This window comes from Elephas maximus, chromosome 16 (assembly GCF_024166365.1).
Source record: "Elephas maximus indicus isolate mEleMax1 chromosome 16, mEleMax1 primary haplotype, whole genome shotgun sequence".
In the NCBI taxonomy this organism is placed as follows: domain Eukaryota; kingdom Metazoa; phylum Chordata; class Mammalia; order Proboscidea; family Elephantidae; genus Elephas; species Elephas maximus.
This window is the reverse complement of record NC_064834.1, coordinates 59,191,051-59,217,490: the sequence shown is the minus strand read 5'-3', so window position 1 is coordinate 59,217,490 and position 26,440 is coordinate 59,191,051.

The following is a 26,440-nucleotide window of genomic DNA, read 5'->3' as shown; positions in this document are numbered from 1 at the left end:
AGTCAAACCAAGATCAGAAGACGCATTTATACAACCTTCAACTGACTGTAAACACATTGTGAGCTCCTCTGAGCCTGGCCCAGATCAGCAGAATTGCGAAGCTTACTCATGAGAAAAAATAAATGTTGCTTGTATCACACAGAGATCTTATGGTGGTTGATTGCACAGAATTAATGTGGCAATAGATAACTGATAACACAAGCCCAGGGTAAGTGGTCAATACATGTTAGATATATACACTCACATTTCATTGAATCTAGGATGGTGCCTTCTTGATCTTAGCAGAAGCTGTCTGTAGAAGGTTTTCACACCACAGCACTATAACTGCCATCTGGCTGACAATAGTGGTTACATTCCATCCATTCTAAGATGCATCCTGATTTCAAAGATGTTAACATGTGAAAATAATGCTGGGAGTAGAAAATTTCATCAAGACTCTTCAGGGTAGTGGTGATCTGTGTGTTTAGCTGAAGCCCTGCTCTTTAAAGCGGAAATGAAGGTGGTCTGTTTGGTGCAATATGGCATCAGAATTCCAGACTCATAGAGAGCAGGAACACCTGGAGAATTTATGCAGACTGCCCCCTCCCTCAAAGCAGGCCAGTGCCATCCTCTTTTATTCCCTCCATGATCAGGGAAAGAACAGTTTGGGAGACTCATGAGGGAACTCCAGGTTGACTAATAATCACAGGAACAAAGACTGCAGGGACAGGGCTTTCACAGCAGCAGTTTGAATAGATAAAATACAGCCCCCAGAGTTCCCTTATGCTGAATTAGGATAATGTTTAATTAAAATGCCCATAAATGGTTTAGGGACAGCCAGGAACAGTTCAGGAAGACTTCAAATAACTACAATTAAAGCTAGTCATTGTATGCTTTTTTTTTTTTTTTTTTTTTTAATGTGTCTTTAGGGATGGTACACTCCCCAGAGGCAAGTTAATATTTTATTCAGTTCTCTTTTTTATAGACTTGCATAGACTTGGGGAAATGGGGTTAATATTGGGCATTGATACTTTTATTGGGAGCTGTGCACCATCTTCCAGGCTGAGTCCTACACTTGTCTCTAAATAACTTTCACCTGTGGCAAAAAATGATACTCTCTTTCAAAAAATAAAAATTTTCCAAAGCATATTCTGTTGAGTCTGAGGGCCACTGCAAAAGTGGGTGTACCCAAACTCTTTGAAAATGGTGGTGCTTACACAGATTCTGATTGTCCCTTCCAGGGAGAGAACCCTGAAGAGGAAATTTCTCAATCAAGGGGTATCAGCATGCTCTAACTAAATGCTGACCTGATTCTGAATCCTGTTTCTGCCAAAGGGATCCTGTTGCTCCCTTGCGCCCACATGACAGAAGAGGTCTTTGGTCTTATTTATCAGGCTTGGAAACATGCCTACTGAATTATCTGTCTAAGATCGAATTTTAGCTTCCTGCCCAGAGCCCTGGTGGTTCCCTGGGAGGGGAGAGGTGCTGACCTTGTAGGATAGAGTGAGATACAAAGACCTAGATTCAAATTCTAACTCCACCATGCACCATGTACCAGCTGCATGACCTTGACTAAGTTCTCTAGCTTCTCAGCCTCTATTTATTCCTTTCTTGATATATTAAAAAAAAAAAAAAAGGCCATTGAGTCTATTCCAACCCATGTGTGCAGAGTAGAACTGCACTCCATACAGTGTTCAAGTCTCTTACCTTTTGTCTGAGGTGCCTCTGGGTGAGTTTGAACCACCAACCTTTAAGTCAAGGGCTGCTTAAAAGGCATAGAGGTGGTTAATAATGCTGCCTTGTAAAGTATGATTATAAACTAAAAGCAAAAAGATACAGTGAGTACCTGTGCATAATAGCAGTTAGTTTCTATTCTTCCTTTGTTTCTTTACAATCCTTAAATTGCATCTCTGGGCCAAGATAAACTCAATACCTTGATGTTAACCATCTGCCAGAATACCTAGATTTTTCTCACTCCCAAATGACATGAGTCATGTTCCTACTACTTGGTGGGGCACTTTTCTTTTTGATGGACTTCCCTGAGGTGACCACTATCTTACTCATCCTACTCTTTAAAACCAGTATCCTGTCTCTGAGTTGTTCTGTCACTGCATATCCCAGTGGGCATGTTGTGATCTTTCCTTCTCTTCACATGGGAGTCACGACATACCCCTCTGTAGCATTGGATTTGGTGGCAACCAGGTGAAGGAGGGCATGGATGAATCAGTACAGCCCATCGCTGTCCCTGCAAAACTTGTTCAAAAAGAAGTTGGTATGGAAGGTGGGTCATCTCCATTACTTTCATATAACAAAGAAAAGGATGGTACTGTTGACATTAGGGCCATTGGAGCCCACTGGTATCACTGTAAAGACTAACATTAAGGTCTCTAGAAATTTCATGTATTGAAGTAGAATAAAAGTGAATATTTATTGATCATTAAATATTAGGCCTTCTAAGGCTGCACATTTATCATTTTATTTGATATTCATAACAAACCTATGATGTGGGTGCTATTAAAAACTCTATTTTACCTATGTGGAAACTGAAGTTTAAAGAAATTAAGTGACTCATGAAGGCTGTGAGAAGGAGCAGGAGAGCTAATGTTTTCCTCAGACTGTCGGACTTCACAGACCGTGCCCTTATCTGCAGATCTGCCTTCCTCCGGTTGAAGCCATACTCAGGTGTAGATCATGTTCATATTCAGAAAGACCCCCAAGAGGAGTTGGATGTGTGCTTGGAGGTAGGGAGGGCCTGTGAAGGGGTGGGGCAGAAGAATTGGTGGTTCTATTAAGGAAATTGCATTTGTAATGAACATGTGATCAAACTCAAAATCCAGTTAGGCTTTGTTGTGGGTCAAGAAACAGAGCTTCAGGCTGTGTCAAGTGTCAATGACAGGGAAGGGATTAAATTCCCAGTCTTGGGCATTAGTGAATGAAATGCGCCATGATATAAAGAGAAAGAGAGGTCCACATCACCTCCCACATCACCTCCCCTTTTCCCTGGCCCCACTTCTGCCCTGTGAAGTCTGGAATTAGAGGATATGTGTACATAAGCTAAAGTGGATGCTAATTAGAAGAAATGTTCTCTTTGCCATGTAAAGACAATGTTCCTTAATTAAAATGGAATTCTCTCAGTGACTGTAAAAATTAAAATGAAGGCACTGGGAATATTATATCCTGAAGCAGAAACACTGCACAGTTGTTTTTATTCTTGCACTTCAACAACAACAAAAATAAAATAAAGAAATATTATTTGAAATTAAGCCCACTCTAGGAGATTTTTAGATGCTTGTTTGCCGTCTCCTGGGGGAGCTGCATGCTTAGCTTGAACTTTTGAGCTGTGAGAACATCTGATATCTTTCGTCGCCTCCAGGCAAAATGAGGCAATGTCAATTAATTGTTTTGTCAAACACCTGTTTTATCCCATTGATGGAAAGGGGGCTATAAAAGCAAACATGTTCTGTGCCTTCTTTAAACTAAAATCTATTTGGGTTCGTATGTGGTGATATGCGATATGCCTCAGAAACTGTACCACTGAAGATTCTTGTTTGCAAGCCACAGAAACCATATCTAATTAATCAACCAACTTTAAAAGTGGTAGAGGTTAAATGCAAAGCTATCTTTAGCTCCAGGGAGGAAGACAGCAGAAACCACAGATAAGTCCTCCCAAAAGGACAGTCTGCTTTACACATATCTGACCTTCAGACATTCCCATACTCATAGCTCCATTTGATTAAGATTATCAAAATCCTGGAAGAGAGCATCCAATTGACCAAGTCTGGGTTTCCCACGCTTGGCTTCTACAAGGAAGAGAAGCAATATGGCTTCCTTTACTCACACCAAAGGGAGGTGGCAGAGGTGGCTGTGACTTACCTCGTGGCAAAAGCTCACATCTTAAGATAATTTAAACAGGACATGATGCTATAGCAACAGAACTGGGGAAGTGTTAAATGCCAACCAGCTAGAAACAAAAATTTCCTTCTAGAAAAGATATGTAAAACAAAAAGTATACATATAGCTTTTGTTTTGCATTTTTACATTATACAGTGTTGTTGTTGGGTGCTATCACGTCAATTTGGACTGACAGTGACCTCATGTGACAGAGTAGAACTGTCCCATAGAGTTTTCTTGGCTGTAATCTTAATAGAAGCAGATCACCAGGTCTTTCTCTCACAGAGTGAATGGGTGGGTTAGAACCACAACCTTTTGCTTAGCAACAGAGGGTGTAACCATTTACAGTACCAGGGCTTCACACGTACAGACACAAACACACACATACAGACACAGACACACACGCACAGACACACACACAGACACTTGTATTCACATATATGTACCCACATATGTACGTACACATATACCCACATATGTATGTACACATATACCCACATATGTACATACACATATACCCACATATGTATATGCATATACATACGTATATACATTGTAAAAATACATATGCATATGCATGATATATAACATATAAGTTTCAGAGAACACGTATTTATAATGAATCTTATTTCAGTTGTGGGTGGAAAACCCTCTATGTGCAATACTTAGGTGTTGCATTCTTTCACAGCTGGTAATGCAAAACAGAGCCTCAAATTGATTTTGTTTAAAAGGAGAATTGGCCCATAATGGCTTTCTTCAAGGGAAAGAGGCTGAATTATGTAATTGAGCTCTCCTGGGGAAGGTAATTCTGAATTCTGCCAGAGCAGGAAGCTCCTCTTCTTGAATAGATCTTTATGGAAGATTTCATCACAGATCCCATTACCTCACCGGATGATTATTCCTCAAGAACTGAGTGTATTGGAATTCCTTTTTTTTCCCCCCATGTGTGAGCATGTATGTGACTTTTCCTTAAAGATTCTCTATACAGACACACATCTGATGCTGCACGGGTACTATTGTGGACAGACTCAGAATCAAATACAAAGGTTATTGTTTGCAATAAAGCAATCTCACCCCTGACTAGAATGATTTACTTTATCCTATTTTCCAAAGAATTAAATAAATCTTTTTTTTTTTTTGAGTACCTGCTAGGAACTCAACATTTTATTAAGGTCTACTTCTGTGGTGAGGTTTTCCTTGAGTACCACCAAAAAAAAAACCCCATGGTAAATCTTCCCCTTTCCAGGTTTCCATGTGGTACTGTCTCTGAGGACGCAATCTCATGCTTGATCTCTCTGTTCTCTTATTCTTCCCTGCAAATGGGTCACACATCCCTCCTAGTCCAGACTTTTCTGGCAATTCTTAAGGACTTCTGATAAGACCTTATCTGGCCTGATACTCAGGAGAATTGGTACTGTTATTTACTATTAATGTGTCTGGGTTATAAGCACAAAAAAGCCCTCTCCTCCTATCCCTCTCAAGAAACATCAGTAGCTGGTAACTGTGACTTTTGCGGGTCCCACTGAGCATCTGCCCACAGGAGTACACCATCAAAGGTGGCTAGAAACAAAGCTCAGAACCTTGATCTGACCTGTAAAACACAGGGCCAACAACCTTAGGACCTGTGGACCCTAAGATTGGGATTTCAAGGCCAAGCAAATATTTCAGAATAATGAAATTTGGGAATGAATCTGCTAAGTTAACACCAAATCAAAAAAAAACCAAAACCCGGGGCCGTCGAGTTGATTTCGACTCACAGCAACCCTATAGCACAGAGTAGAACTGCCCCATAGAGTTTCCAAGGAGCACCTGGTGGATTCGAACTACCGACCCTTTGGCTAGAAGCCATAGCACTTAACCACTATGCCACCAGGGTTTCCAGGTTAACACAATCAGGTAAAAATAAATAAATAGGACATCAAAACTAAACTTTTAGCTATTAACAATGGGTTTCAAAAAAAAGGCCATTTTATCACAAAAAAAAAGGAAAGACATAATCTCAAATGAAAGGATAATCATTTATTTTGAATAAATTTAACTTTATGATAAAAGTACTTTATTTTCTTATTTTTTAAAGATACATGGGCGAACCCCTCAAAATTACGTTCTACAGTATGGATAAATCTCACAAACTTTATGGTAAGTGAAAGAAGCCAGGTACAAAATATTTCATACTGTATGATTTTATTTATATAAATTATATAACCAGATGAAGCTAATCTATGCTGATAGAAGTCAGGATACTGGTTTATCCTTGAGGGAGAAAAGGGAAGTGTCCGAAAGGGAGCAAGGGTAGGGCCATTTTTAGGTTAGGACAGGTGCTCCCTGGCAACTCTATGGGGCAGTTCTACTCTGTCCTATAGGGTCGTTATGAATCGTAATCCACTCGATGGCAACAGGTTTGTTTTTTTTTTTTTTGGTTTAGTAAGGTTTTTACTTTTTATTTTTTTGAAGCCCTGGTTGCTCAGTGGTTAAAGACAATGGCTGCTAACTGAAAGGTTGGCAGTTCGAATCTAGGAGCTGCTCCTTGGAAACCCTATGGGGCAGGTCTACTCTGTCTAATAGGGTTGTTATGGGTCAGAATCGAGTTGATGGCAAGGTTTTTTTGTTTGTTTGTTTGTTTGTTTTTTAAGTAAGGTTTTTTTTCCTGATCCAGGTGATGTTGTTATACACATGAATTCACTTTGTGAAATTTCAGGAAGCTGTACACTATTTTTTGTATGTTATGCTTCAATTAAAATTTTTAAAAATATAATAAAGGAAGTGTCATCGTAGACCAGTATAGACCTGCAGGCATTTGAAAACCCTTGACTTAGTTCCGTTTCCCTTGTGAAAGATGGGGAAACTGAGGATCCAAGAGGGAAACTATCTTCTTCAAAGCCATGCAACAAATAAATGACCCAACCAGGAACTGAATCTAGGTCTCCTTGGCTTAGTCCAAGCACCCTGCCATGCTTCAGGCTCCTTACACCCTAAGATAAGCACTGTGTTTGAGAAGTCTCTCTCAGGAAGGCCCCAATTTACCTTAGGGGTCTTTTCTCATACCTACTGAGGTATGAGATCTATATACTTACAGAATGATATGTAGAATGAATGTGCTATGACTCCATCCTCACTCAGGAAGTTGGGCAATTCCTTTCTCTAGACAGCTGTCTGCTTCATACTTGTAAGCCTTCTGGTCACTTTATTTTTCTTTATAGGAAGAAATGTCTCCTCCATTTTTCTAAGAAAAACTCCTCTCCTTGAATATTTGAAGCTTTCCAACTCTATTTTCTTCTCTCACATTTGTATCTTCTATTTCTTTGTTTCTCCCGGGCCCTTCCCTCTATCTACTAGTGTTCTGAAAATACCCATGTCTTAAAAACACAAGATATATAAAAGCAAAAACAAATAACATACAAAAGCAGTCCCTTTCCTGATCCCTGCTAGTGAATCAACCCATAGTTTTTGGGTGCCCACTGTGTGTGTTGAGCCTAGCCCATAGTCAAGCAGGTGTGGCCTCCTTCTCCAGTTACTTCTGGAGACAAAAGTATTGGCAGACAAGAGAGAGGAGAGTATCCTGGTGGGTAGGAGTTTCCGGGCAGGGTGCAGCTATATTTATTTTCTGATGTAACTAAGGCATAAGGCTTTATGCTGAAGAAGTTTAGATATACTACTGGTCCAAATCAAGATACACTTAGGCCCCAAATAAGACACTAGATAAGTCAAGACTTTATGTTCAACAGGAGGAGCACTGGTTTTGGAGTAGGGCATGCCTGGATTTACATCTATTCTACATACCAGCTGTTTGATCCTGGGCCTGTGACTCTGCCTCTTTTAGCCTGAGTTTAATCAACTGTCTTCAGCACAGCTTGGGGCTGAGAACACAGGGTCTGGCAGTAAATTGGAATCTATATCTTCCGAGTGCTGGGTGTGTGACCTTGGAAAAACCCCTTACATCTCTGGGCTTTAGTTTCCTCACTTTATGGGTTGGTTATGAGGTTGAATAAAATAGTGTCCATGAGGTTCTGGCATGTCACAAAAAATCAGTTCATGTTAGATAATACTATCAATATTATTCGTTACATTCTGAGAATCAATAGTCTCATCTTTAAAACTGGAAAACTAATAATTATGTGTGAGGGATGCTGTGTGAGTTTAGTGAGGCAGCATCTGAAGTGCTAGGCATAGAGTGGGCACTCAATGACAGATTAAGAGTATTCCAAGACAACATATGGCTGGGGTTAACCACAAATATGCATCACCACTGTGTTTAATTGATAGTGTAGTTGAGTGTCTTATGTCTGTCTTCCATGTTAGAATGAAATTCTAAGAATTCAGGGATGAGTGTTTTGTCTATTGCTGGATGCCTGGTCTTAAACACAACTTCTGACCTATAGTCAGTGTGATTTAATGCACAGACAAAGAGAAAGGACTAGGGAAAAAGTTTTAGTGGTTTATAGGGAGATGCATAGTGGATAATTGTGTAAATTATTTCCAGAGTTGTTGAAATGAGACCATTTGCATTAAATATGCAGAGTATTAGTAATTAAGCTATAGATTCTAACTTTTCCCAGTCTATGTTCTTCTATTTTATTTACACCTATTTACAACAAGTTCATTTTTTGCACCTATATTCTCTAACTTGATCCGTTGATTCTTCTAATTTTCTCTTATGGAGCTTATTACTTACCATACAAGTTAAAAGAAGATGTGTGGACAAAGAATCATCACGGTTTTAAGAAAGTGCTTGCTATTAAAATCTGAGGCATAGTATGTCTCCTGACAACTAGTTTAATTACAGGGAAATCTTAATTAGATCCTGGAAGGGGGAGAATTTCTGTGGGTTAAGTTCTACTGAGAAAAAAGAGGTGGAGGGGGAAGAGAAGTTTTGTTGTAGAAACTTAACTAATCAGCTTTAGTAAATTTAATTTTATAAATTCACAATCCTGTAAAGTTCATATGTGAACATTTATTGAACACCTACTGCATGCAAAGTTGTGAAGAGCTACAGTACACATGGTAGGCATTAGAAGAACATAGCATAGTTCTGGCTCTCAAGTATCTTCTGTCTTAGCTGTGGAGGAAATAAATAAATAAATTGGTAGTACTTAAGTCAGACTCTTGAGCACCTTGATTTTAGCACAGAGAAGACAGACCAGGATGCTGAAGGAGTTTGGAAACCTACCGTCTGAGGTAGAAAACCTCAGAGGAGCTGACCTGGTGAGAAGATTAATTAGGAACAGACCTGGAGCTTCAGATCCTAAATGGTTTTTATATGAAGGAATGTCAGATTCATTCCATATAGCTCCAAGTGGCAGAGTTAACATTGATTAATTATCTCATTCATTCATTCCACAAATACTTACAAAGCACCAACTAAATGTAAAGCATTGTTATAAGTGCCAGAGAAAAGAAAAAGAAATGCACAAAATCCTTGTCCTAATGCATAGGGATGTCCTAATGGAAGACATCCATTAGGAGGAGACAAGCTTCAGCAGAGATGGACTTTTTCTTAGGTTTCTTCATTTTTTTGATTTCTTGTATCTGATTTTTCTTTGCATATGTTGGTACCAATTGTTTTATCTTCAATCTTATTATTTGTGACTTCCATTTCCTCAATTCTACTCCTCCTATTGAGTTGTCTAATTCTGAAATTTTACTGTTAATCTTCTGAATTTCTGATTGTTGTCTCTCTATGGATTCTTGCAGCCTATTAAATTTTTCATTATGTTCTTGAATAACCTTCTTAGTCTGCTCCATTTCTTTATCTGTGTGTTCCTCGGCTTGTTCTGCATTTTGCCTGATCTCCTTCCTGATCTCTTGAAGAGTCCTATAAATTAAGCTTTTGTATTCTGCCTCTGGTAATTTGAGGATATCTCTTCATCCAGAAGATTCCTTGATTCTTTGTTTCGAGAGCTTGTTGAAGTGATCTTGGTCTGCATCTTTATGTAATTTGATATTGACTGTTGTCTCTGAGCCATCTATAAGCTATCGTATTAATTTCTGTTTGCTTACTGTATCCTAGCTTCTTGTTTTATTCTGTTTTGATATGCCCAAATAGGCTGCTTGAGAGAGCTAGCTTGGTTATTTGTGCCTTTGAAGCTTTAACGTCCTGTCATCAGATGGCCAGAGCTGTTACCAGGCATGTGAGCCTAGAAATCCATTCACTTTTCTTGGATGGACTCAGCTCAGGTACAGAGGTCATCAGGTGTGTGGTGAAGGCTCTGTCCTATAGTCTTAGGGGGGCAGGGGTGATTGGTGTAGGCACAGATATCTGGCTGCAGCAGGGGGTCATGCTCTGAGCAAGGCAGGGGGCTGACAACCATCCCCTGAGTCCCTGCGAGGAAAATGCTTCCCTGTTCCCTACAGCACACAGGTGAGTGGGTTCTGCAGCTGGACTAGGAGCATCCAATGCTTTTGGTTGTAAGGACTGGGAGGCACCACTTGTCCTTGGACCCCTGTCTCAGGTGGCTAGGTGACGTGGGTGGAGCCACCAGGCCTCAGGCTCCTGATGTGGGTAGGTGAGGACCCTGTTTAATAGGCAGAGTGGTGTCAAACATCAAAAACCCAACTTTTCACCGTACAGCTCAAACAGTTGAAGTCAGATTTCAGGTACATACACCATTGCATTCTGCCAACAAGGGCCTAAGCTCCTGAAATGGACCCACACAGGTCCATTTTGGGATGAAAGGTATTCAAAGTCTGTGGACCGTTTGTGCCTGGACTGGAGCCGCTTCTGCCCTGAGGTCCTAGCTTAGGGCAGCCGGCAGATTACCTTTTCCCCCAATTGTTAATTTATTCCTTCTCCAAAGCCAGGAGAATGGCTCAGAGCATGCAGCGGAGCCTATCTCAGGCCCAGGGAAATTGACAGCCACTGAAGCCGGATTGGAGGCTGCGGGTGCAGTAAATTAGATGCACACATTTATCTTTTGTCAAGAGTGCTGTTCTTCTCTGCTTCTGGAGGCAGAAGTAGACTGCGCAGCTTGCTTTCTCTCCCTGAGGAACCCATGTCCTGAACACCGGCAGCCCTGCCATGCTCATACCAGGGGATTGTGCTTGAGGGGCATAGGTTCCCGCCATGTAAGGTCCAGCAACTCCTCACTGCTTTTGAACCACCTCTTCCTCCCCCTGCTTCTCAGTCCTGTTTCTTAACTTTGCTTTGATGTTCAGGGCTCCTAACTCGTCATATATATAATCACTTCACTTGTTTTCTCTGGTCATTGTTATAACAGGGATCACCAGAAGCATCTGACTCCTCTGCCATCTTGGCCCTGCCTCTAGAGATGGGCTTTTTAATAGACAAAGTTTTTCAAAGACAGATATCCTATGCAGATAAGGTTAAAAGTTTCCCACAGAGGTTTTTGATTGTTAATACGGAAAGAACTTGATACATGCATTTATGATTTCTCAGCAAATATCACTGTTTACCTTGAGCCATGAACCATGCTAAGTTTTGTGAATGCTGAGATAAATAAGACAGCATGTCTTCTTGGAGCTTACATTCTAGTTGGGAAGAAAGATACAAAAAACATTTATACAAACAAGTTAGTTTCAGACAATAACAAACATTGTTAAAAAAAAAAAAAAGATAAAACACAGAGTGGGATGTTTTAAATTGGGTGGTCAGGAAGAGTCTTCCAAGAAGGGGTATTTGAGTTGAGATTAGGAATGGGAGCTGTGGTAGAGCCTCCAGATTCTCCCATTTTAGGACCAAGACACTGGCTCCCATTGTTGCTAGAAGTGGTGGTGGCTGATGACTTGCAGCTGAGTCCCACTCTCAGTGCTTGTCTTCAGCTGAAGAAATGCCCAGGCCATGTGCACTTTTGGGAATGGGGCAGGGCAGAGCTCACTTCCAACAAATCCTCAAGTGAGCATAAAAAGGCCTGGGCACCTCATTCTAACAAGGGGAAACACTACAGAGCTGTCCTCACTCCAAAACTTCCCATGGGGTTGAGTGAAACTTGCATTGAGATTACATCTCAGCTCAACTTCTCCTTCCACCCAACCCTACTTTCCTCACTCCCCCACAGGCTTGATCTAGAGAACATTCTCCAGAAAATTTCCTGTGATCTCTGTCACAGAGTCTGGGGTCTTAGGATCTGCACTGGTAGGCTCCGTAAAGGATATTGAGCATCCCAAAATATGACGACTTTAGTTCTTTCTAAAATCTCTTCCTGCTTTGATGACTCCATATCTATTTCTCTGAGCATCAACGCAGACTTCAGAGAGCTCATATATTACGGTTACTGGATGGTCTATTGAGCTGACATAGTGAAATTTACCTTACAAACTCCTACTGGCATTTGGGCTCCTTCTAGATTTTTTGCTAATACAAATAATGCAACCAAAAACACCTTTGTACATTAATTTTTTTTCTTTTAATGTTGGTTTTTCCTTAGGATAAGCTCCCAGCAGTGATATTACTAGGTCAAAGAGCATATCACTTTTATGGCTCTTATTACCTCTTGTCAGATTGCTCTCTTAAAACATCGAAATAATTCTCTTTGCTGCCAGCACTGGCCAAGTATGCCAGCAACTCACAATCCTGTCCAATTTTTATTTTTTTTAACAATTTAAATTTATTATTTTTTTACATGTTTGATGGATCTTGGCAATCTTTTTAATGTAATTTACATTTATTTCATTCCTATCTAGTCCTATCTTTTTCTTTCCAAATATCACAGCGAAGTATCCTGAGATATGCCTGATGCATACGTCCCTGGGCTCATCTCATCTTCTCACTGGCTAGGTTCTCAGGATTCTTTCTGTCATTCTTTAATTACTGTGGTGTGAACAACAGTGAAGCAGGCTCTCAGCAGACCAAGTGCCAGGTCTCTAAATCAGGGTTCATTCCCAGGCTGTGGTGCACATGGAGCCAATTCTTCTTGCCCCTTTCTCGTAACCCCTGCAGCTATGAGAAATTACATTAAAATCAATTCAGAGCAGCTCAGGAAGGTAAGACACTTCCTAAGGATCTCTTCAGTTTGAGGCAGCCCAGTAGAAACGGGTTCACAATGTTGGCTCACAGGTTTGTTGTACGTATATGAGACTTACCTTTATTAAAACAAATAAATACCCTGTATGGAGTTTAAAATTTTGCAAAAAAAAAAAATACATACATTTTTAAGTGTATTGAAACAGTATGCAGTGTATTATTACATTAAAAAATGATTCTCCACTTTTCTTTTGAGGGGCATACTGTGTTAAGCTTTCAGGTTTTAAGGGCTTATATAAATTTTAAAATGTTCTTTAAATATTATGAAATATGAGCAAATAAGAAATAATAGAGAATAATATAATATTTATTCACCTCTTATCCCAGCTTTATCAAATTTATCATTTTTCTATATTTCATATTTTTGTTGATTTTTTCTATGCTTATACATATTACTAGATTAGTTCTTTTGTTTTTGTTTTAATGTAATCATACTCTGCATACAATTCCTCCCCTTGCACTGACATTTCCCCAAGTCAGTACATTTGGAAGAATAGTTCTCAAAACTGGCTGCCCATTATAATCACACAGAATGTTTTTAAGATACTCCTGCGCTTCTATATCCTTGTCCTTCCCCCTTGAGTTTGGTGTGTGTGTACATGAATGTGTACATGTGTGAATGCATGTGCTTGAGTTCATTCTATGTTTATGCCTAGCTGTATGCATGTGAGTCTGTTTCCTGGACTTTCTTTCCTCTAGGATCCCAAACAAACATAAAGAGGGAGGATTTTAAATTTCTGGGTCTATGAATACATCTCTCATGTGTCTTAGAACAAGGGAGAGATGACCTTGTCATTTCACAGAATGTGGCTTCTAATCAGAAAAGAAAGTGCCCTTTCAATAGTATGAGCATCTCTCAACAGGAGTAGAGCAAGGCCTCACCCTCAGTCTTTTCCAGTGGAGGAATGGCCTCTAATTTCATTTTTTATAGGAACATGTATCCCCAGGCCACGGTTTATGAGCAGTGTTCTGTCAGCGGGCAGGAGCAGTGGCTCACTGTAATTAATCCCCTTCTCACCCAGGCCCTCTGGGAGTAAGGAATGATAGGGCATTAAAGGGAGTGCAGTTACAATCCACAGAAGGACCACATAAAATGTCACCTCCTTGTTCAACACACTGTTCCTGCATGAAACTTAGTGCCCAGTGAGTGCCCATGTCAGCAGGGTAGACAGGATTGTTGCTATAAGTATCTCTGTGGGAGATTGCTAGCAGTCACTCTCCATGATTAGGTAGGAGTATTAGCTAAAACTTTCTGAAAACTCCAAGATTTTTCTGTCAAGGGCTTTTCCTTATCCCATAGAAGACATAGAAAAGGAAGAAAAATAGATGAATTTTGGATAGAATTTAAAGTTTGGGGACAGAGGGTTGAACTGAGTCTTCAGACCAACAGCCTGCAAGGCACAGCCCCATGAGTGAGCGTCGAAGTAGATGCTCCTCTATGTGAGCTTTGAGATAACTGTAGCCCCATATGACAGCTTGAATACAGCTGTAGGGAAGACTTGGATGACAGGCAACCAGCTAAGCCACACACAGATTTGTGAACCAAAGAAACAGAAATTAAATATCTAAATTGCTTGTTTTGGTGATATTTTGTTACACAGTAGTAGATGATTAGTACATGATTCTTTTCAGAAGTAGAATATAATTCAGCCTCGATTTTTCTTTCAGTCCTAGTCTGTTGTTGTTGGGTGGTGTAGATTTGATTTTAACTTGTAGCAACCCCATGTGACAGAGTAGAACTGCTCCATATGACTTGCTAGGCTGCAATCTTTATGGGAGCAGATCCCTCGTCTGCAGTTCTCTAAAAGACAGGTCATGATCCCTCTCCTCATAATTTCTCTCAGTAAGACAGACATCAAACAGACCATGAACCATTGACTTTTTCATAGTCACAGAAGTTTTAGCCTGTCATTGACTGACATGGGAGCATTCAGTTGTTCAGAGACCATGCTTTAACACTGACTAATTTTTTTTTTTTAATGCTTCAGGTTAAAACAGGACCCTTAGGACTTCCTGGACCTGTTGGTGCACCTTGTGCTAAGGGAAGATGAACAGGAGTAGGTTAGAAGCCAACTCTGGGAAGAGAGCAAAAGTTGCTGCCATTTTAATCTTCTCGACATAGCCTTTGCACTGAAGTGGTACCACAGGGCCTCCTCAGACACCTCACGTGTTCCCAGCGAGTCTGTTCCTGGACTTCCTTTTCCTCTAGGATCCCAAATGAATACCAAGAGGTGATTTTACATTTCCTGGCAGCTTGCTGCAGCTCTTAGGTTAATAACTAAGGAGACCTTCTTTCCCTTAGGAACTTGAGTTCTTTCTTATGCCCTCTGTCTTCCACTTCTCTAAGGGAAATATTACTGCCAAGTATATTGTTAGAACTGCTTAAAAAACACATAGCCAGCAACATGTTTCTGGCAGACATAAATGCAAGAATAAGGATAGGCTATTTCTAGACAAAAATGTAGGAAATGTATGCATAGAAGGAGGATCAAGCTAACGCAAACATCCTGCTTTCCTCACAGTCCGGAAGGCCAACAGCCTGAAATTTTTGTTTCTTTTAGTTTGATTTTAACATTTTAATTATATAAAACCAAAACACCTATAGTGACCCTATAGGACAGAGTAGAACTGCCCCATAGAGTTTCTAATTCGAGCTGCCGACCTTTTGTTTAGCAGCCATAGCTCTTAACCACTACACCATCAGGGTTTCCATTTTAATTATAGAATAATTTAAACTTATCCAAAAGTAAATAATAATAATAATATGGTGGGTTCTCATGTACCTTAGCTCAGCCTCAATAATTATGAACTGATTTATATGGTATCTATGGGGTTCACTTCCTTGCATTCCCAATGCACCCAGTGGACACACATTTGATGACTCCAAATACAACATACCTTTAGTGTGAGAGTTTGTTTTTTGCTTTTAATAAGAATTATCTTCCAATAGTGTTTCTTCCTTTCTAGAACCATAGTCTGGGGTGAATCCATAGGTACTAAGGTGATGCATATGACTTTGTATAGATCTTCTGTTTGTGAAACATTATCTTACTGAATCTTCACAACAATGCTTTAAAGAAGATACTATTACTAATTCCATTTACAGATGTAGAAATGGGTCTGGTGAAATAAAGTCACTTGTTCAAGGTCATGGAACTGGTAAGTGTCTAGCCCAGGGTTTTAATGGAGATTTCATCAGAAAGGAGAAAATCTATGGTCACACTGTTATCTCAAAATGGTTAAGTTTTCCCCTTTACTGAAATGGGTTTTTGTTTGTTTTCCACGCAAGAAGAAAAGATAAGCCCTCATTTTTTGCTCTCTGCTGAAGTAGGAGCATGCTGGCAGTACTTATTCTGAAAGCACATTAGTACCAATAGCCATAGGTCAGCTCAGGACATCCAACTGGTACTCTGGGGAGTAAAAAAATAGGGAGAGAAGACAGCTTATTTCAGCTTCAGTCAGAATAAGACCAACATGGATCAGTGTTTATGGAATAAAACTGGTTTAGAATAGCACTTATTTCCTAAGCCCCTCAGGTATTATTACAAACCAAAACAGGAAATGAAAAGCTATTAAAATAAATGAGCAAATAGTGTTTCTTAAACAACTATCAGCACTTTGAGTCAACTTCACAGCAACTGGTTATCAGCACTTTGACAAAAAGGAAACCCTTACCCCTCTTCTTTTATATTCCCTAAGTTTGAAAGTGTATATCTTTCTTGGTAGGTTGGCACTACCAAGGTGACTGCTAAATCTTCACACTACTACTTGAAAGGAAGTGAAAGGTAAAATTGAAAAAAAAAAAAAAAAAGACTTTCAGTATATTTGGGTATTATCCTTGCAGATAATCTGTTGCTGCACCTGGAGGAAAGTTGAAAATCAAGCTTTCAGAAAGAGCCCAGTAATGATCAAGTATTACCTTTTAATTTAATGTGTAAAGATTGCTGCTGTGAGATTTTCAGAATTCCCGGCCCCCATTTACTAAAGTACTGTGCAGTGGTTTTCGCTGCTTCTCTTAATTCATTCTTTTCTCTCATTTTCCTAGGAAATGTTTGGGGAAAGGGCAGGGGAAGAAAGACAATAGGGTAAAGAAAAAGTAATAGTAATAATAACGGCCCCCATTTTCTTATACTATTTCTTACTGGTACCTAGAGTTCTGATTGCTATGTAGCTTTCTAGGGCTGTAGGCGTTTTTCTAAAAGTTTCAGGCAGGGAGAAGCAAGGCTTATGGCAGTAAGTGTTGAAAAAACATATGCCTGAACTATGTGTCCTTAATGACCACAGTGTTTTGGGCCTGACCCACGTGGGCCATGATTTTAATCCTGATCTTCCAGTGTGTAGGAAGAGGTAAGCTATTTCTCTTCCTCTGCATTTCTTCTTCTTGTAATGACTGTTGCTGCACAAGGTAGAGTTGATTTACACGTTTGGTCACTGCAGTGGGAAAGCCTTGAATATACTAAAAGTAAATTTTTGATAAACAAGCATTCAAGAGAGGATAGCAGGAAGGACTTTGACTTTAGTTTTAGAAGCTGTGCATGTTTTCTGCAATTAAGGTCCCAAGGCTCAACCCTTCCATTCTTGTAAATATTGTATCTACCCGAGGAGGCTCAAAGCAGCTCCTTTTCCTCAGTGCCTGGCTGATTTATCCCCAGGGGCGGCTCACTCACAGGGACTAGTTATACTCAAGAAGTGATTGGGATTTTTACAAAATATTTGCATGTAAGGTATTTTGTCTGAATTGTTAGTGACCCATGAGAAGTCCAACAGAGTGCTTTGAGTGAGGAAGAACGCAGGGGCTGCTGCTGTACCTAAGCTGTCTTAATTGAGGGCAAAAAGTGCTGCTTTCTCAGGGCATTGACCAAGAAACCAAAGCTCACTGCTGTTGGTTAAATCCACTGAGACCCATAAGACAGCATCCTGAACACATACGCACTGTCTTACCAGTCTGAATGCAATTTTCATCATGAATCTTGTACTCCTATATACACTTTTAACAATATGATAGGCTTAAAAGTTGACATGTTGACTGCTAAGTGTGAACCATTTACTCAAATGCTATCATACAATGTAGTATTTAAAAAAAAAAGAACCATTGCTGTGGAGTCGATTTTGAAACAGATATCATACAGTCCAGGCTTGGGTAGGCTGTTTGCAAAATTAAAAACAAAATGTGTTATCAAAACCTTAACCTAACTGACATGGAACCTCCCATCTAGGAATTTCATCCTAAAAAATTAGTGTTTGTTTCTTATTCTCTATTATCTTGTAAACATTGCTATGGGCCTTGCTAAGTTAAAACGTTCAAATCCTTGCATTGAGGAGGGAGGGAGGGAAGAAAAACTGAGAACTTTCAAACAGGTCAATTTGAGTGGGTGTATCCGTGGTGTGTCTGTGTAGGGTGTGGTGATTGATTGCATTACCAGAGGACTCAGCTTTTTTTTTTTTTAATTGTACTTTAGATGAAGGTTTACAGAACAAACTAGCTTCTCATTAAAGAATTAGTACACATATTGGTTTGTGACATTGGTTACCAACCTCATGACATGTCAACACTCTCCCCTTCTCTACCTTCGGTTCCCCCTTACCAGCTTTCCTGTACCGTCCTGCCTTCTAGTCCATGGCCCTGGGCTGGTGTGCCTTTTAGTCCCTTTTTTTTTTTTTTTTAATAATTTTTATTGTGCTTTAAGGGAAAGTTTAAAAATCAAGTCAGTCTCTCACATGTAAACTTATATATACCTTACTGTACTCCCATTTACTCTCCCCCTAATGAGTCAGCCCGCTCCCTCCTTCCAGTCACTCCTTTTGTGACCATTTTGCCTGTTTCTAACCCCCTCTACCCTCCCATCTCCCCTTCAGACAGATGCCAACATAGTCTCAAGGGTCCACCTGATGCAAGTAGCTCACTCCTCATTAGCGTCTCTCTCCAGCCCATTGTCCAGTCCAATCCATGTCTGACAGGTTGGCTTCGGGAATGGTTCCTGTCCTGGGCCAACAGAAGGTTTGGGGACCATGACCACCAGGGTCCTTCTAGTCTCAGTCAGACCATTAAGTCTGGTATTTTTATGAGAATTTGGGGTCTGCATCCCACTGTTCTCCTGCTCCCTCAGGGGTTCTCTGTTGTGTTCCCTGCCAGGGCAGTCATTGGTAGTAGCCAAGCACCATCTAGTACTTCCAGTCTCAGGATGTTGTAGTCTCTAGTTCATGTAGCCCTTTCTGTCTCTTGGGGTCATAATTACCTTGTGAGCTTGGTGTTCTTCATTCTACTTTGATCCAGGTGGGTTGAGACTCATTGATGCATTTTAGATGGCCGCTTGCTAGCTTTTAAGACACCAGACGCCACACTTCAAAGTGGGATGCAGAATGTTTTCTTAATAGATTTTATTTTGCTCATTGACTTAGATGTCCCCTGAAGCCATACTCCCCAAACCCCTGCCCCTGCTTTGCTGACCTTCGAAGCATTCAGTTTATTCAGGAAACTTCTTTGCTTTTGGTTTAGTCCAGCTGTGCTGACCTACCCTGCATTGAGTGTTGTCCTTCCCTTCACCTAAAGTAGTTCTTATCTACTATCTAATCAGTAAATAACCCTCTCCCACCCTCCCTCCCTCCCTCCTCTTGTAACCACAAAAGAATGTTTTCTTCTCAGTTTAAACTATTTCTAAAGATCTTATAATACTGGTCTTATACAATATTTGTAGGACTCAGCTTTAAAAAAAAAATTATTTGCGTCTTTAGCACCTCTCTTATTTTTAAGTAAGATTTGATTTGCCAAAGCTCAATATCTATAAATAGCTTTAAAAAATATATATATAGCTAAGCTGTGGAACAGAACAGGCAGAATGACAGTACCCATAGAATCTTGGGTGAAACAGTGTACGAGTCACCTCTAGCCCATAAGATAGCCTCGTGTAATCTAAAAAAAAAAAAAAAAAATCACCGCTTTATCAAAATAATTTACTTCTCTTTGGTAGAGAATTGTGAAACTGATAGAAAAATAGACATTTGACCACTGCTATGAGAATGTTTTTCTTAATAAATATAGAGATGTCCAATGCCGGTGATGTGACTGGTTTACCTACATGTGTTGCTGCTCAGCAGGAGCATATGCAATAGCTCTGTGATTGGTGGGTGGGTGTGGGATGCTGCTGAGATAGCCGTTTGCATTTCTACACTCTCAGGTTCAGGCTGCTGAGAGGTGAGTGGTGTTTAACACTTCTTGATGCTGATGCTACTAGCCCAAGGTTCACATTTTCAGAGCCTCTGTCCTTGACTATCCTGACCCATGCAGTCACATATCAAGAAATAAAGAAAAGCAAATGGTGACTGTATACTGGGCATTCCCAGGCATTGTGTTTTTTAAAATAACCATAAGAGTTATATTCCTTCTGGAGGCAAGATGAAAAACCAGAGGGGGACGGAACTGGTTGAACGGACATGGGACTACAGGGTGGAGAGAAGGAGTGTGTTGTCTTATTAGGGAGAGAGCAACTAGGAGGACATAGCAAAGCATATATAAACTTTTGTATGAAAGACTGACTTGATCTGTAAACTTTCACTTAAGGAACAAGAAATAATAAAAAAAGAATTATGTTCCAGTAATAGCCCCATTTTACATACTGAAAAATTGACACTTATATAGAGCTTAAAACTCTTGCCCAAAGTCTTTCAGATAATAATTGGCAGAGCTGGAACCTAAGTCTAAGGCAGTCTGATACAAAAGATTGTGCTTTAATAAATCTGTTAGTCTTCTGTGATTAAGATTATTTAAATGATATTTGATCACCTAAATGATACTGGCTGTTAAAGTACAGGTTTTTGAAAAGTGTCCTTATTTAGTGAGGTTATATTGGATTACATCTATGTGTCAGGCTCTTCCTAGATATGGTGCAGATGGCAAAGATGAATAAAGTACAATAAGACTTAATGGAATTTGCAGTCTCTTAGAGTAAATATGATCCACACAGTCGAATGCCTTTGCATAGTTGATAAAACACGGTAAACATCTTTCTGGTATTCTCTGCTTTCGGCCAGGATCCATCTGATATCAGCAATGATATCCCTCATTCTATGTCCTCTTCTGAATTCAGCTTGAATTTCTGACAGTTCCCCTGTTGATATACTCTGCTGCAGCCACTTTTGAACGATCTTCAGAAAAATCTTACTTGTGTGTGATATTAATAATACTGTTCAATAATTTTCACATTTGGTTGGATCACTTGTCTTGGTAATAGGCATAAATATGGATCTCTTCCTGTCAGTTGGCCAGGTAGCTGTCTTCCAAATTTCTTGGCATAGATGAGTGAGTACTTCAGTGCTGCATCCCTTTGTTGAAACATCTCAGTTGGTACTCCGTCAATTTCTGGATGCTGATTTTTCACCCATGCCTTCAGCGCAGCTTGGGCTTCTTCCTTCAGTGCCATCGGTTCCTGATCATATCCTACCCCCTGAAATGATTGAACTTTGACCAACTCTTTTTGGGATAGTGACTCTGTGTGTTCTTTCCATCTTCTTTGGATGCTTCCTGCGTTATTTAATATTTTCAACATAGGATCCTTCAATATTGCAACTTGAGACTTGGATTTATTCTTTAGTTCTTTATAATACTTTGTCTCCTTGAGGTACCCTTTGAAATCTTTTGTTCAGCTCTTTTTACTTTTGCTTTAGCTACTTGATGTTCAAGAGCAAGTTTCAGAGTCTCTTCTGACATCCATTTTGGTCTTTTCTTTCTTTCCTGTCTTTTTAATGACCTCTTTCTTCATGTATGATGTCCTTGATATCTGGCTTAAAACAGAGAATACCAGAAAGATGCCTACCTGTGCTTTATTGACTATACAAAGACATTTGACTGTGTGGTCCATAACAAATTACAGATAACACTGCAAAGAATGAGAATTCCAGAACACTTAATAGTGCTCTTGAGAAACCTGTACATAGACCAAGAGGCAGCAGTTTGAACAGAACATGTATTTAAATACTGCATGGTTTAAAGCCAGGAAAGGCATGTATCAGGGTTGTATCTTTTCACCATACCTATTCAATCTGTATGCTGAGGAAATAATCCAAGAAACTGGACTATGGGAAGAATAGGGCATCAGGATTGGAGGAAGACTCATTCACAACCTGCGTTATGCAGATGACACAAACTTGCTTGCTGAAAGTGAAGAGAACTTGAAGCACATAAATATCATAAATAACATGATAAATGGGGAAAAGTTTGAAGTTGTCAAGGATTTCATTTAACTTGGCTCCACATTCAACTTCCATGGAAGCTGCAGTGAGGAAATCAAAGAATGCATTGAACTGGGAAAATCTGCTGCAAAAGACCTCTTCAAAGTGTTGAAAAGAAAAGATGTCACCATGAAGACTAAGGTGTGCCTGACCCAAGCCATGGGTTTTCAATCACCTCATATGCATGCTAAAGCTGAACACTGAATAAGGAAAACTGAAGAAGAATTCATGCCTTTGAATTGTGCTGTTGGAGAAGAATATTGAATATACCATGGACTGCCAAAAGAATAAACAAATCTGTCTTGGAGGAAGTACAACTAGAGTGCTCCTTAGAAGTGAGGATGGTGAGACTTCATCTCACATACTTTGGACATGTTATCGGGAGAGATCAGTTCCTGGAGGAGGACATCATGCTTGGTAAACTAGAGGATCAACAAAAAAGAGGAAGACCCTCAGTGAGATGGATTGACACAGTGGCTGCAAAAATGGGCTGTAGCATACCAAGTATTGTGAAGATGGCACAGGGCCGGGCAGAGTTTTGTTCTGTTGTATAAAGGGTCCCGATGAGTCAGAACCAACTTGGCAACACCTAAGAATAACAAGAGTAAATATCTCTAAGCAAAGGCCATGTTTTAAGAATAAATAAAGAGGGGAGTCTAGAGAAGGAGAGATTCCCTCTGGAGAGTGGAAGAGGACCTCTAAACTGGGTCTTAGAGAGTGAGTGGGATTTGGAGAAAGCGAGAATAGCGCAATTGGGATACTGAGCTAAGTATACTACAGAGAATATAGATTTGTCTATTTTTAAAGTATTTAAAAATGTCCTTGGAGAACTTTAATTCTTCTAAGGGTTAATTACCAGATGCCTTAGGGTTGTGGTAAGGGCTAAATGAGGCGGTGCTGGAGGATGAGCAATATTTGAAATTGTTGGGTGGATTTTCTGCTATGTCATTTTCCCATGAGACAGCTAAATTAGATAGCAGTAAAAGGTACCAAATTCTTGATTTTCTGAGCAATTTGTTTAAATCCTCACTCTAGCTTTGTTTTAATCTTCAAATGCAGCAGCTAACATCCCTAAAAAAGTGCACATAGATGAAAATGACCTCTGCAGATTGTTATTTAAAATGTCCTTGACCCTGGCTTAGTGGAATAGTTTAGGTGCCCTAAATAGGAAAGGAATTGGCATTTCTCTTGAAAGATCTTTTAGCATCCTACACCTTCCAGAAAATAAATGACACTTGTTAAGACGTTAACATTGTCTGGAATAAATACAACAGCAGCTGTTTCCCTGGTGCTTTTTTTAAACAGACATGTCACAGTGAATTCACAGGGTCAGCTGCCTCATAAATTTGATTGGACTTTGAATATATAGCAATTGCTTGCTTGGGGTGAGTCCAAACTATAGGTTTGAACCTACTAATAAAGCCATTGCTAACTGGCCATCTCTTTATGGAGATGGGAAACCCTGGTGGTATAGTGGTTAAGTGCTATGGCTGCTAATCAAGAGGTTGGCAGTTCAAATCTTCCAGGTGCTCCTTGGAAACTCTATCAGGCAGTTCTATTCTGTCCTATAGGGTTGCTATGAGTCAGAATCGACTCAATGGCAGTGGGTTTGGTTTTGGGTTTTATGGAGATGTTACTGCAAGATGCCCAGATTGGATTTTTTTCTTCAAATCTTCTCCATGGAGTTCTCCCCCTTGATTTACCAACATTTTAGTGATTCTAGACTGAACAGTGGGGAGTTAAGAAAATTGGAAGTAGGTAGATTTCATTCAGTCAAATCAGACCAACAACCTCAGCGTGCTCTCTGCAGACCACATAACTGAGGTTGTCTGGAATATGGACTTGCCACACATGGCTATTTGGATTAGGATTCCCAATTCTACCTCCTCCCAGGGCAGGGGCTAAATGTCACTCTTGTTTGAGGAAATTAAGAGCATAGGTGGGCTTTGGAGGCAGACAGACATACACACAGATATTTGTTCAAATCTCAGCTCTGCTTAATAGCTGGATGGCATTGAATTAACCTCTTAACTTCTCTGAGACAGGGCAGGGAGAGCCAGGGGAGGGTTTGTGTAGGAGAAAGATGTGGAAGACCTGGAATGAGGAAGGAAATCCAAGAAGTTATTAATATTCAAATGCTGTTTTAGATAACATAAGGTTACAAGGATCTGGCTGATGTGGACATTCTGAGTGAGGTAGAATTGCACAAGAAAGTCCACCACTTACATGGTCAGAATTATGTTCAAATTTCTGCAGGATTTCCCCTTGTAACACGTGTCCACTGGACCTCTACTAGGCTCCAAGGAGTACTTCCCTGTGTGTGCTGTCCTCTTAGGCTGTAGTACCCAAAGTTATGTGGAGGATGATACCCCATGGAGAGTGCAAGAGGAAAAGCAAGGAAAGCATTTGTGGTTTTTATTTTTTCCAAACATGGTATCTGAACTCTAAAACTCAGATCTGCCCGTCTTTTTGTGCTCAGAATTCACAGTAAAAGGCTGCTAGGTCCTCAGACTTTGGCTGTCCTGACAGCCCATGGATATAATTTTAGCATTTGTGGGGAGAATGTTACCAAGCATGATGAGGAGTTCTGATACTTCAGTGTGCTTTACAGTAACTATTACTATTAAATTATTAATCAGCTATCAAAAGTGTATATTATCCTATCACTGACAGCATTGTACTTCAGGATAGGTCTTGAAATGTTCTTTTTGATGATGAATGCAATGCAATTCATCTTCAATCTGTCATTCCCAGCATAGTAGACCATATGGTTGTCCAATTCAAAATGGCCAATACCAGTCCATTTCAGCTCACTAATCACTAGGATATCGATGTTTATGTGTTCCATTTCATTTCATTTTTGATGATTTCCAGTTTTCCTAGACTCAAACTTCATGCATTCCATGTTCCAATTATTAATGGATGTTTACAGCTGTGTCTTCTCATTTTCATTCATGCCGTGTCAGCAAACGAAGGTCCCAAAAGCTTGACTCCATCCATGTCATTAAGGTTGACTCTGATTGAGGAGGCAGCTCTTCCCCAGTCATATTTTGTGTGCCTTCCAACCTGAGGGGCTTATCTTCTGGCACTATACCAGAAAATGTTCCACTGCTATTCATAAGGCTTTCACGGGCTAATTCTTTTCACAAAGTAGACCACTGGGTCTTTGTTCCTAGTCTCTTAGTCTGGAATCTGAGCTGAAACCTGTCCACCATGGGTGGCCCTGCTGATATTTAAATACCAGTGACATAACTTCCAGCATCACAGCAACACACAAGCCCCCAAAATATGACAAACGGGCAGATGCACCAACCACTAAAGACAAAGAAGAAGAAATTGAAGATTTTTACTACTACAGTCTGAAATTGATAGAACATGCAATCAAGATGCATTGATAATTACTGGTGATTGGAATGCAGAAGTAGGAAATAAAGCAGGATCGGTAGTTGGAAAATATGGTCTTGGTGACAGAAACGATGCCAGAGATCCCGTGATAAAAAATTTGCAAGACCAATGATTTCTTCATTGCAAATACCTTTCTTCAACAACATAAACAGTGACTATACATGTGAACCTCACCAGATGGAATACACAGGAATCAAATTGACTACATCTGTTGAAAGAGATGATGGAAAAGCTCAGTATCATCAGTCAGAAGAAGGCCAGAAGCTGACTGTGGAAGAGACCATCAATTGCTCATATGCAAGTTCAAGCTGAAGCTGAAGAAAATTAGATCAAGTCCACGAGAGCCAAAGTATGACCTTGAGTATATCCCACCTGAATATAGAGACCATGTCAAGAGTAGATTTGATGTGTTGAACACTAATGACTGAAGACCAGATGAGTTATGGAATGACATCAAGGACATCATCCATGAAGAAAGCAAGAAAAGATAGGAAAGAAAAGACCAAAATGGGTGTCAGAAGAGACTCTGATGCTTGCTCTTGAACATCAAATAGCTAAAGCAAAAGGAAGAAATGATGAAATAAAAGGGTTGAACAGAAGATTTCAAAAGGAAGCTCAAGAAGACAAAGTAAAATATTATAATGAGATGTGCAAAGACCTAGAGATAGGAAACCAAAAGGGAAGAATATGCTCGTCATTTCTCAAGCTGAAAGAACTGAAGAAAAAATTCAAGCCTAAATTTGCAATATTGAAGGATTCTATGGGAATGATATTAAACGATGCAGGAAGCATCAAAAGGAGAAGGAAGGAATATACAGAGTCACTATACCAAAAAGAATTGGTCAATGTTCAACCATTTCAGGAGGTATCATGTGACCAGTAACCGATGGTACTGAAGGAAGAATTCCAAGCTCCACTGTGAAGGCATTGTCAGAGAACAAGGCTCCAGGAATTGACAGAATA